This window comes from Protopterus annectens, chromosome 8.part0 (assembly GCF_019279795.1).
Source record: "Protopterus annectens isolate FY-2018-M chromosome 8.part0, PAN1.0, whole genome shotgun sequence".
NCBI lineage: Eukaryota > Metazoa > Chordata > Ceratodontiformes > Protopteridae > Protopterus > Protopterus annectens.
In genome coordinates, this window is record NC_056741.1 from 122,907,765 (window position 1) to 122,921,098 (window position 13,334).

A 13,334-nucleotide genomic window follows, 5' to 3' on the forward strand; every position below is an offset into this window, starting at 1 on the left:
TCCATTAATTCTGGGTTGGGCATGGCCTTGTATGTCAGGCACAGGTCACCTCTGAGCAGGCGGTATGTGACTGAATAGAGCTGGAGTTTCTTCAGTCTGGCAGCATATGACAGAATTTGGAGTCCCTTTATCCTTTTGGTGAGGAACTTTTGGGGTCTCTCCAATTGCTGCAGGTGTCGGGTGAGATACATCCCGAATGGGGCATTGTACTCGATCATTGGTCTGATAAGTGAAGAGTACAGGGGAACAATGACCTCACTTGATCTGGATGTGAATCTCTTCATGATCAGGTGGGCAATGTAGAAGGTCTTTCTAACCACTTTAGCAATGTGAGTGTCAAAAGAAAGGCCACTGTCAACCTGGGTCCCCAGGTCCCTGATAACCTCTTCTGTGCTTAATGGATTGCCACCTATATGGTAGCTTGGGGTTACCTTGTTTTTCCCAAAGGGTATGACTATACATTTTTTGGCATTTAACTTTAGGCCATGGCTCTGGCACCAGTTATCAGTTTTCGTGAGACCCCTCTGAAGGATATCTGTGTCCGATGTACTTTCTACTATGGCGCCCAGTTTGCAGTCATCTGCAAACTTTGTCAGCCATAGTCCTCCTATGTTTGCCTGTACTTCTGAGAAGTAGATGCCGAACAACAGGGGGCCAAGGACTGAGCCCTGTGGGACACCACTTGTGACCGGCTTGGAGTCTGACATGGCACCAGCAACTCTAACCCTGTGGGTTCTGTCCTTTAGCCAGTTTGCAACCCATCTTGTGACATATGGGTTTATATTTAAGCTGGTAAGTTTCTCTATAATACCTGAGTGGGGTATTGTGTCGAAAGCTTTTGCAAGGTCAAGGTAGGCTGTATGGACTGCCTTTCCCTCATCAATGGCCTTGGTGACTGTTTCGAAGAAGTCAACCAAGTTCAAAAGGCATGATCTGCCCTTGACAAAGCCAAACTGGGTCGGGTCCAATGTCTGCAAGTACCCTATGTCTTTGTTTATGAGTTCCATTATGATCCTCTCCATAGCTTTGCAGACCAGGCTTGTTAAGCTTATGGGGCGGTAATTACCAGGGTCCGTAGAGGCACCGCCTTTATGGAGTGGGACCACAGTTGCCGTACGCCACTCCTTGGGCACGTATCCTGTGGTAAGGCTAAGATTAAACAGCTGCCTTATATGTGGGTTTAGTTCCTCATTGAGTTCATGTAGCACACAGCCGGGGATGCCATCCGGTCCCATTGATGCTGTGTTTTTAGCTTTAGAGAGCAGCTTTCACCTGCGCATTTGAGATGTCTGGGAGGCTACACTCCGCTGGGATAGTTATCTCTCCTTTTGGGGGGGGGGGGTGAAGTTTGCACTGAACCTGTCTGCCAGTATGTTGGCAATGTCTGTGGGTTCAGTGATTTTTGTATCATTTTGGACTAATTCTGCGCATATCTGGGAGTTTCCACCCAAGTTTCTAACATAGCTGAAGAAGGCCTTATGATTGTCTTTTGAATCTATTGCAATTTTTCTCTCAAAGTTGGCCTTGGATGATTTTATGAGTGCTCATATTTTTTTACTAATAATGATCAAGGGTGTCTTCTCTTTTATGGATTTTGCTCTATCATGTAACAGCTTTCTCCTCTTATTGTAAAGTTTGTTTATGGCTGGGGTCCACCAGACTGGATGTTTGCCCTTGGTGGAAAGAGTCTTGGTTTTATTAGGGATTGCCTGATCCATGCAGTCCTGAAGGTGTTCGTAGAAGGCATTTGTAAGGGCTTCTGCAGCTTGGATTGTGGTTTCCACTGGCTCGGGGGCCTTGAAGGATACCACACCAGTCTTGAGTAGTGTGAAGTTAGCTTCAGAGATGTTCTTCACTATGGTCTTTTTGTTTGGGGTGGGGCGGGATGTGGATTTCCAGTGAGATAAGTTTGTGATCTGATCTCACCAATGAGGATATACTTCGTGTGGAGCATTTTGTCCCCATGTTTGTGATGATGAGATCTAGTATATTTTCTCCTCTTGTGGGAACGGTGACTAGTTGTTCCATGGCATTTGAATTTATGAACTCCAGGAACCTTTGGGCTAGAAAGTTGGGGCTTGAGTAATGTTCCCAGTCTATATTCGGTAGTTGAAGTCACCCAATATAATGGTGTTTGGAGATACATTTATACCCTCCAGTGTCTTCAGGAAGGCTGTGTGGGGTTCCTGAGTTTGAGAGGGTGGCCTGTAGCATGCTACAAATTGCAGAGCAGTTTTGCCTATGGTTAATTGCACCTGGATGGTTTCCGATGCTTCGTGCATTGCCACCAACCTGGAGGTGTGGGTATCCTTGATGAATATGGATACACCCCCTCCTTTTGTGGTGTGGTCCGGGTTTTGGGGCCGGAATGCATGATATGAGGTAAAACCTGATAGTGCCGGGGTGCTCTCAGGAGCCTTGAACCGGGTTTCAGTCACAGCACAGACATCAATGTTCTCCATACTGAGAAGGGCCTCAAGTGCGTGCATTTTAAGATTTAGACTTCTGGCATTGAGCTGCATTACCCTTGGTTTCTTCCCATTTTTGTTTTCTAGGGTGGTAGGTTTAGAATTTGAGCCTTGCCTAAAAAAGGCACGATGGGGGTGGCAAGAGCCTTAGCCAATATCCGGAATCCCAGGGGTGACAGGTGCAAGCCGTCCCTTGCAAAGCAGCGTGGCTTGTCAAGCATGTCATCCCAGGCAGACAGACACTGGATCCCCTTTGAATGACACCAGAAATTAAGCCAATTGTTAAAGCTGATCATCCTGTCTCTATGTTGTGGCATCCATTCTTGGTGAAGGAAGGATACTGCTCAGGGTCAGGGTCATACCTGCCTGGGCTACATAATCAGAGAGCTCCTCTATGTCTCTTTTCATGTAGTCCAGGGAGGTACGTCTCAGGTCGTTCACACCAGCATGGACAATGACTGTGTCATATTTGTACTTGCTGTGGAGTGACCCGAGTGCTTGTGTTATGTGGCGGATTCTAGCGCCCAATAGGCAGCTTACTGTGACTCTCTCCTTGTTCAGCCTGGTGAGTGGGACGTCAGTGTGTCTGACTATGGAGTCACCTATGACAAGTATGTTTGGTGTTGTGTTTGGCCTTAAGGGCTGTGACTGCTTTGCACACTGATTTTGTGGTTTATGTGTTGCCTGTGGTGTGTCATGAGGTGGCAGTTGCTTGGATGTCTGCTTTGGAGGCCTCTGCTGTTTAGGTAAATTTTTGCTCAGAGCCTCCGAGTATGACTTCATGTGTTTATGTGTTTGATTCATTGTTGTGATAGCTTTATGTGAGACTGGTTTTGTGGTGTGTGTAGCTGCCTTCTCCTCATGTCTGGTCTTGCCAGTCCTGAGTTGAGAGAGCTCAGCCTCCAGTTTGGCTAAATAGCTGCATCTCTCACAAGTATTTGTGTTATGTGGGAGGAGAGGGTTGTCAGTGTACATGAGGCAATTGTCACATTGCCTCAATATTCCCAAATTCACCAACTGGACAGGAGAGGATGCCAGCATCTGGCCCTTCGACATGCTAGAGAAATTTAGAAGTTAGGGGTGTAACTGAATAAGAGAGGACTTAGTAAGGAAGTGGGTACTCCTGTGGGGGGGGGTTTGCTAGTGAGGGACTTTGTATAATACAGAAGTGCTAAACCTGAAAAGAAGATGCTTTTAAGACAAGTGAAAGCTTTTAGGAACAAGTGCTGCACTTTTTAGTTAAGGGATATACTGTTTAGATTACTAGTAGAGCAGTTCTAAGGGAAAAATGAAGGACAGACTTTATGGAGCCAGAAAAAGTTTAACCTTGTTAAACCGGTGCTGCCCGATGGTGCTCTAGTGGCAACTCCGCGCTAAATCGCGCTAAAGCACTCTAAAGTGTGCTTGATAGCAGGGGCTGGAAAGAGCCAGGAATTGACCCAAAACGGCCAATAAAACTACAGTTTCAAGTCAGTAACCACTCCCACGGGGGGCAGGGAACCAGCTCAATGTTTTACACTGCCACTGATCAACAGAGACTTTCCTCTAGCCCAAGCAAAAATCGCCTCACAGAAACTTACAAAACAGTTCAAGAACAGCAAGCCTGTAACTTGAACTTTTTTAAATCTCAGAAAAGTGGGAAAAAGCAAGATTTTTTTTTGTTTTTGTTTTTTCAGAGATAGCAGAGGTTCACAAGTAATATCAAGTTATAACAGTGCAGTAAATGACCCCACACAAGAGTGCTAGGTCAAAGACAGAAAATATGCAAGTTTTGAGAAAAAACGATTTTAAAATTAAGTGCAAACAGGAAATTCAGTAAACAGCTTTTGGTTGTGCTCTAAATACAGCTACTAATGCAGAAATCAAGTTTAACAAGCCAGAAAATGCTCAAACTAGGCAGCTATGCAGAAAAACTTATCAAATAAACAGAGGAAAAATACTTAAAATCTCAAAAGTGGCTCCTTTCTTCTCTCAGCATTTTCTCCTCTTGGTGGGTGCTTCACCAACAGCCAACAAGCCTGAAAAGATGCCAAAACCACGAGGCAACTAGGTTTTAAGAGAGGAAGATGAAGGAGTTTTGAAAATGACCTTTTTTGGCCAATAAAACTACAGTTTCAAGTCAGTAACCACTCCCACCGGGGGCAGGGAAGCAGCTCAATGTTTTACACTGCCACTGATCAACAGGGAGACTTTCCTCTAGCCCAAGCAAAAATGGCCTCACAGAAACTTACAAAACAGTTCAAGAACAGCAAGCCTGTAACTTGAACTTTTTTAAATCTCAGAAAAGTGGGAAAAAAGCAAGATTTTTTTGTTTTTGTTTTTCAGAGATAGCAGAGGTTCACAAGTAATATCAAGTTATAACAGTGCAGTAAATGACCCCACACAAGAGTGCTAGGTCAAAGACAGAAAATATGCAAGTTTTGAGAAAAAACTATTTTAAAATTAAGTGCAAACAGGAAATTCAGTAAACAGCTTTTGGTTGTGCTCTAAATACAGCTACTAATGCAGAAATCAAGTTTAACAAGCCAGAAAATGCTCAAACTAGGCAGCTATGCAGAAAAACTTATCAAATAAACAGAGGAAAAATACTTAAAATCTCAAAAGTGGCTCCTTTCTTCTCTCAGCATTTTCTCCTCTTGGTGGGTGCTTCACCAACAGCCAACAAGCCTGAAAAGATGCCAAAACCACGAGGCAACTAGGTTTTAAGAGAGGAAGATGAAGGAGTTTTGAAAATGACCCCTTTTGGCCAATAAAACTACAGTTTCAAGTCAGTAACCACTCCCACAGGGGCAGGGAAGCAGCTCAATGTTTTACACTGCCACTGATCAACAGAGAGACTTTCTTCTAGCCCAAGCAAAATGGCCTCACAGAAACTTACAAAACAGTTCAAGAACAGCAAGCCTGTAACTTGAACTTTTTTAAATCTCAGAAAAGTGGGAAAAAGCAAGATTTTTTGTTTTTGTTTTTTCAGAGATAGCAGAGGTTCACAAGTAATATCAAGTTATAACAGTGCAGTAAATGACCCCACACAAGAGTGCTAGGTCAAAGACAGAAAATATGCAAGTTTTGAGAAAAAAACGATTTTAAAATTAAGTGCAAACAGGAAATTCAGTAAACAGCTTTTGGTTGTGCTCTAAATACAGCTACTAATGCAGAAATCAAGTTTAACAAGCCAGAAAATGCTCAAACTAGGCAGCTATGCAGAAAAACTTATCAAATAAACAGAGGAAAAATACTTAAAATCTCAAAAGTGGCTCCTTTCTTCTCTCAGCATTTTCTCCTCTTGGTGGGTGCTTCACCAACAGCCAACAAGCCTGAAAAGATGCCAAAACCACGAGGCAACTAGGTTTTAAGAGAGGAAGATGAAGGAGTTTTGAAAATGACCCCTTTTGGCCAATAAAACTACAGTTTCAAGTCAGTAACCACTCCCACGGGGGGCAGGGAAGCAGCTCAATGTTTTACACTGCCACTGATCAACAATTCCCATGTATCAGCCAGATGGGAGCAGATTGTAAGAGGAGCACACAAATAATACGAATAAATCACTGGACAGACCACCGATTCCGTACAGTCGAATGGCATGCCGTTGCCTAATGAGCAGCCATTCCTGATACTGTAGGCATGTAATCCGATGTAATACACATCACAAGGTAATATTGTGGTCCTCGCTCCCACCCAGGGGTGTCAGTGTCAGATGAAAGCACCAATGTTGGTGCATTTGCAAGTGCAGGAGAAAGCGAGTGTAAGCCTGTTTTGCTACCAGTATGCGAGTATTGCACTGGTAAAGCAATGTAGAGGCTAACCGAGTATAAGAAGCTATAACCAGAGGTTAGCATTGCTTAACAACACACAAACCCATGCACACCCGCTCACAACTGCTTTAATGTGCCTTACTCCCTCCATATCCAATAGCCTTGTTCTGCCCTGCGACCAAATAAACATCCTCTGCAAGGCTCGGAACCAGGACCCTGCACACACAGCTAATGTGATTTACCAATACGCCATGGCAGATATACAGACAACGGACAGTACCACAAACATATCATACAGCGCAGTCATTCAACAGTATAGGAATGTATCCCATCATGTAGATGTATATGTGAGTGGTTATGTCCAGCATATAGGTACATACATATATAGAGATATATCAGGAACATACCATGTGGCAACAAAGCATTGCAAAGGAGTGAAACGGGAAACACCAGCAACGCCTGTATTATGTAGTGGTGTCATTCTATGTAATCTCAAGACTCCCTCAGACAGACATGTGCCATGCATAAACGCAAACAGTTGTACATTGGCCATATACATCACTCTGTGCATGTAATGTACATTAACACAACAGTACCTTTCTAATCATTATGTGTGAAGAGTACTCATGCAAGGTGCTGTGTGCGACATCCTCATCATGATAAAGTTAAATGGGGTAACCATAGAGGGACCAGAAGTGTTATGTGTACAATGGGGTCATCCTCATCACGTGTACTGGACCATTTAGGAGTGATGTGCATACCAGGATCGTGCGCCTGAGGGACAGAGGTGAGGATAACAGGAGTATGTTGTGATGCATATTACAAGGGTTACATGTGTCCAGTGGGCATGTGTGTGAAATGGACAGCTATGTATAGGGTAGATGTTGTCTTAGGAGCCGATTGGCCTTATGTTTTCGTAGGGTGAGGGTCAGATATGGAGGAAGGAGAGTAGGTATGGCTGTGGAGGATAGGTAGGGTAGGATCACAGAAAAGACAGCATACAGGGTTAGTATATGACACATGTGAGGGGATACACCTCAGAATGTTCGGCATTCACTAGTCCATGGGAACAGTGGGTCAGAGGTCCCCAGCCATGGGTAGCCACCACAGCACCTAAACAGCTGCAAAGGAGGCAGTGCTGGGGGCTGTCCAGGAGGAGCAGCATTACCCTGTAAATGTGACACTCCACCATTGAGCTTGCGTATCTTGGCTTTGGAACCCCTTAGTGAGCCCCCAATGCAACATGTCCGGGACCGTACGATAGCAGACATGTACTTGTCTGGTCCTGCTCCCATGGTCAGCTGAAGTGGGACAGGAGGTTCTGCCAGGACCTCCCAACCCATGCAGCCTATGGTGTTGCAGTTTAAACCCACATATGGCTTAGTGATAGACAACAGTATACAGAATTATCTACAACAGTATGCATAGATATCACCATCAAACCAGCACAACAGATGTTATACATTTGCAGAAGGAGCACAACACATGCATATATACTGCATGCCATCTGTACAATGTTTAGTAGATGTGTGACCGCAGCTATGATCAGTTGCCCATTATTGGCTTGTCACTGGGAACCCCAGACAGTGTCTGTCATACTACTGTTTCATGTGACATATGTACAGTCAGGGACGCGATGGCAGTAACACATCACTATCATCATGTACTGTCTGCAATCCTCACACTATGCTCCTGCTGTGCACAGATGTGTGTTCAGTGTGTAACACAGGAAACAAATGGTTCCACACACTGACCAGTTCACAGATGGCCCTACAGATGGGGGTCCCTCATGAGCAGAGTACTGTCATGTCTATATTAAAACATGCAGAATAGCCATTACCACACACAACATGTTAAACAGGCAGTAGTCTCAATGCAGCATAGCTACACTTACATGCTGTAGTCAATTGTGGCACATCACCCTCCTGTCTTTAGGCTATTTCCCATTGTGTAAGATGTTTGAGGTACATCCAGATATCATCTGTGATGCCATTTCAGAACACCACATCCAGGTACCACTCACAGTGACTGTCATGGCCAAATACCACTCACAGCGACTGTCATGGCCAAATACCAACATGTTTTCCCTAGATAGTGTACTGTGTTTATCATGCGAATGGCTATGGGAACACCATCACAGCTGTTCCACATGCAATCAGCTAGAGAAGGACTGCAATAGGTGCAAAGGCCATCACCTGATCATGTCCATCACTTACAATACACATGCTGCTGCTGAGCAGGTGTACACCTCCACATCCACCAGAGATTATGTGGGTGGGACAGGCAACATACACCAGAGAAGGGCTTGGAGACTTAACCCTAAGCATCGTCTGCCACATGCCTAACAGTACAGGGGTCAAACCCCTGACTGACTAGTCATTATTATTACATGTGCATGACGTTACTACATGTGCCACAAAGGCGACATGTCACTGTGCTGTAAGAACATATATGTGTGTAAGTGAGTGACATCTGCAACAGAAGTATAGTAGACATACATTAGGTGTGGCACACATGGCTGTTCACATGAATGGATGCCATTGTCACCACAACCACACTCTCTAATGGACACGCATTGACACTCTTTGCCAGGGACACAAATACACAACCTAACTACTTAGTTTGCCACACTGCAGTAATGCACAGGACTACATGCACCACAGGGGATATCTGGAGGTTCTATGGGCTAGGGCATGTGAAAGTGTTTGACATCTGTTGGTATGCCAATGAGGGTTATACTGTGAGTGACTGTGGTTGGATGCTTCATAACCCACACGCAGACACAAGCTGCCAGTACTGACATGCATGTATGTATTGCTGCATGGGTGTGTAGTGATTGGCTGTACAAGATGGCTGTACAAGGCTGGGTGATGGGTACTCCTTGGCTTCGCATCACCCAACAATGGTGTGCAGTGCAGGGGTGTAGTGTCTGAAATGTCCCACACAGATGGCTCCTGCATCATCTGCCCTGACATCCTGGTTACCAATGTGTATGGCCATAGCTTTGCAATGCATGCCATGTCTGTGTTTGATAGTCCTTCACATGGACGTCCTTCACATGGACATTGCCTGGGATGTGCATGTCCCACAATGCTGTACAGTGACATATACAGGTGTACCTGGTTTGGCAGGAACAAGTTGTGTACACAGATTGTTATCCCCCGATATGCCAATAATGTCCTGGTGTGGTGAAACCTGCGTATAGTGAGCAGGTCGACCCTGCACCTGCATTGATAGTATGATGCAGGTATTCCTTGGTGTCAGTGGCATTGGTCCATACAGGGCACATGTGTACAGCATTGTATGGCCTATGTGGATCACATTTGATGGCACCACATATGTTGCAGACATCCAGTGGGGAACATAGTGAAGGCACAATGTCCGCAAATATGTGCCTATTGTACCGCTGTACAGGGTGCCATGTTCTCTGCAGGCCACTGCATTCATACCATGCCTACTATCTGTCATCAATGTGTATGGTACTAGCAACATAGCGGGATATCCTAGGCAACTGTGTTTGTTCATGGCACATGGGTGCATGACATATACCGGGTACTAGTAGGGTTGCATACTTTGTTCACCAGGCCTTTTGCCAGATGTAGGGGTATGGCTTGCCAACACAGTCCCGTGGCTGACTGACAGCTGTACTCCTCATGAGGTAGCCAATGTGTCATAAGACGGACACCATATAGGCAAACTACAAAATCCACTCCCCAACATGTCCAATGGTAAGACACTCACAGCCACTTCTACACAGGCTCTGACAGACAAACACACACTTGCCATGTTCTGTATACGAACCCCTACCTACTGTATCACCCTGCAGCAATACACTTTTAGGGCATGCGCTATGATGAATACTGGGTTACAGCACACCTACAGGTGTAGACCTAGGTGGGTGACAACAGCAGGACTGACAAAGGTGGTCATGTGATTTGTACAGATAGTGCATACTCTACAAAGCACTGTACTTGTCTCATGCAGGCAGACACACACACACACATACCTGACATGTCTGGGAGTAGAACACCGACCTAACTACTTTATCACACTACAACATTACACAGTTACAGAACACGCTACCGAGATTACTGGGTCACAGCCCTCCCAGGGGTGTATTTCTAGGTGGGTGACATCATCAGCCTGGCCAAAGGTGGGTATAGGAATTGTATGAAGTGTCAGCAGTCTGAAAGCATTATTCAGTCCTCAGGCAGATGGGGCAAACACACACACTTGGCAAGTCTGGGATTAGAACACCGACCTAACTACTTTACTTTATTACACTACAGCATTATGCAATTACAGAATGGGCTACTGAGATTACTGGGACACAGCACTCCCAGAGGTGTATTTGTAGGTAGGTGACATCATCAGACTTGCCAAAGGTGGGTATAGGAATTGTATGGAGTGTGAGTAGTCTAAAAGCATTCCTCAGTCCTCAGCCAGACAGGGGCAAACACACACACACACACACACACACACACACACACACACACACACACACACACACACACACACACACACTTGGCAAGCCTGGGAATAGAACACTGACCTAACTACTATATCACACTACAGCATTACGCAGTTGCATAACATGCTACCGACATTACTGGGTCACAGCACTCATGGAGGTGTATTTCTAGGTGGGTGACATCATCAGCCTTGTCAAAGGTGGGTATAGGAATTGTATGGAGTGTCAGCAGTCTGAAAGCATTATTCAGTCCTCAGGCAGACGGGAACAAACACACACACTTGGCAAGTCTGGGATTAGAACACCAACCTAACTACTTTATTACACTACAACATTACGCAGTTACAGAACACACTACTGAGATTACTGGGACACAGCACTCCCAGAGGTGTATTTGTAGGTGGGTGACATCATCAGCCTTGCCAAAGGTGGGTATAGGAATTGTATGGAGTGTGAGCAGTCTAAAAGTATTATTCAGTCCTCAGGCAGACGGGGACAAACATACACACACACACACACACACACACACACACACACACACACACACACACACACACACACACACACCAGTGGTGGGAACGGAACACCTGCCTATCAACAGATCACTATTACAATACTACATAGTTATGAGTCACGCCGCACAGACTACACATTTCAAGGCTGTCATTATGACCTTCTAGGAATGCGGACATCAACAGGGATGCTGGCAGTTAAGATGTAAACACCTGTAAACCTGTGTGTTTAAAGTAGGAATCCATCCTAACCTGGAGTATGCCCATCTGTGGAATGGATTACTACTATCACTATACAGGGTTACAATGGCCATGCCCATACACATAGAGGCACATAACTGACACAAGGTGTCACTGGGCATGCTCACACACTTAGTAGCACAGGGCTGTTCGTAATGCACTATGTGTCCCTCTACACAAGGTTATACTGGGCATGCTCATACACTTAGTAGCACAGGGCTGTCTGGGATGCACTCTGATTCTAAACACAGAAGGCCACATTGGCCATGCGATTACACTTAGACGTAAAGAACACAATGTAATGGACTCTGGTGTTAGCAGTTGTTATTGTTAGCTGGAATGCTGCTCTACATATATCTGACACTGGTCTTATACACAATGTCTGCTGCTGTCCATCACCTTAGATGTACCATTCTATACCAAGCACAATACCACCACTCGCAGTGATGTCTTTCTAGGAGTGGCAACTGCTTGACCAACACAATGAGCCTTGCTAGGAGTGGCAACTGCTTGACCAACACAAGGAGCCAATGTCCTGCTGTAATTACGAGGTTGTCCAGTATTTGTCATTCTGGGATGACATGACTGACAGTATATAGGCCTTTGACATGTATCACATGCAGCCATGATTAAAGGGAAAGTGGGAATAATACCTAAGTCGCATTCGCCTATATAGTGCCATTCCAAGGCAAATGTCCTAAACACAGGATAACACCCTGACACCTAGAGGACAACTGCTTTGTATGCTTATGCCAACCAGTGCTAGATGTGTAGTGTCCATAATCACAGCTGCTCACTGTAGATCCAACAATGGGGAGTACTGACATCTATGCAGTGAGGAACACCTGGCTGAAGGCTGTGTAGTGCACAATAGCACTACCACCATATACCTCAGAACCAGCCATGTGGGCCATAACACAGGTATGGACCGCTCCAGGTGGTGGTGTCCCCACATACAAAGAGGCCACTCACATGTACTGACAGGTACTCCCACAAAAGGCATCACAGATGAGTCAGGTGCAGGACACAGTGTCAAATGTTGCATTCTAGGATGTAAACCTCAGACACCACCATGCCCTTGGACCACCAACACACATCCATACATGTGGTAGGATATATAAAAGTACACCACCATGTGACCCTTGACCAGTGGACTGTACCAAGCTCTACATCAACTGTGCAGAGTACCCATGTACTGACACAGTTGCATCATGTGTTATGCAATGTAATGATACCACTGTCTGTAACCAGGTCAGCTGTACACATACCAGGGCCCCTCGGTTATTTACAGCATTAGCAGATGACTGTTGTTGTACGCCAGTAAACACCCTCATGTTTGGATATGACATATGACATACATGTACCTGCCCTGGATATGTACATGCCACACACACAACATACATGTAAATAGCATAGCTGTTGCTGTCCTTTGTGCAGACAGGTGGCTATAGCCATTACACACATGGACATGGAATGTAGGTCCATGGCTGCTGAATGCTAACAGTACATAAGGTGTGATATCAGTGTTGACAGAGGTAACATTCCCTCTGTATCGGTCACCCATTACACCTATCATATTAAACAACAGTCCATGTGTCATGTATGTCATTACACATGTCCACCAATTGCAATGGGTACAAACATGCCCAAATGACAGGATTGTAGGACCTACACACATGTACATGTAGTGGTGTGCATTCAGATACCATGCATGTGCAGTTGCTGATGTATGCAAGTGATGTGTATCTTAGTACATCATGCAGTTGCAATGCAGTCTCAACATTGCCAACTGTATATGGTGATATGCTGAATGTACGGAAAGATGTACCTCAGGTATGGACAGATGTGTGGAAATAACTATGTGGTGGGGCATCTTTGCAGATGGATGTTT